Below are 694 nucleotides of genomic sequence, written 5' to 3'. Positions count from 1 at the left end.
TCTCTCTCTCTCTTTCTCTCTTTCTGTTGTTGTTGTTATTGTTTTGAGAAAGGGTTTCTCTGTGTAGCCCTGACTGTCCTGGAACTCACTCTGTAGCTGGCCTTGAACTCAGAAGTCTGCCTGCCTCTGCCTCCGAGTGTTGGGATTTACGGTGTGCGTCACCAGCACCCCTAGCTTTTGGCCTCCTTTTTGAACGTTGGCCTGAGCCCTGGGCTTTTGTGTTTGCCTGGCTGCTGCAGCCCCATTTCCCAGTGTGAGCAATTGGCTCACAGCAGTAAAGAGCTGATACTCAGAAACTGATGTCAAAAATGACTTGGTGATACATGTCTGTAATCAATCTCAGCATTCAAAAAGCTGAGGCAGGAGGATTGCAGCAAGTTTGAGGCCATTCTGGGCCTCACCGTATACAGTGAGACCCTGTCTCAGAAAAACAAAACCTCTGAAAATGACAATAAATCTCCAAGGGCCATCATGTCCCCTGAGCTATGTCAGCTTCTTGGAATGCCAAGAAGGAGCACTCCTGCGTGACTGGCATGCCAGCCTGTGTGGAGAAGAACGGTCACACCAGGTGCTGGGCAGGAGGAGGTCAGAATGTCCCCTGAGCCCTGGCTATGACCAGGACTCTAAGTGAAAAGCAGGGGTGGGGGGTGGAGGGCGATCCTGGTGGGGCTATGTGAGGTGCTCCTGCAGAGGA

The 694-nt window shown here is 51.6% G+C and overlaps 1 protein-coding gene across 1 annotated transcript in view; it reads left to right on the top strand.

Annotated features, from left to right (window-relative positions):
- The window catches only part of Unc13d (unc-13 homolog D), a 16,034-nt gene that overhangs the window by 4,480 nt on the left and 10,860 nt on the right, over positions 1–694 (top strand). The window lies entirely within an intron of this gene.

This window comes from Microtus ochrogaster, chromosome 7 (genome assembly GCF_000317375.1).
Source record: "Microtus ochrogaster isolate Prairie Vole_2 chromosome 7, MicOch1.0, whole genome shotgun sequence".
Taxonomy (NCBI): Eukaryota; Metazoa; Chordata; class Mammalia; order Rodentia; family Cricetidae; genus Microtus; species Microtus ochrogaster.
Note: the sequence above shows the minus strand (reverse complement) of the source record. Positions and strands in the feature narration are given on the sequence as shown.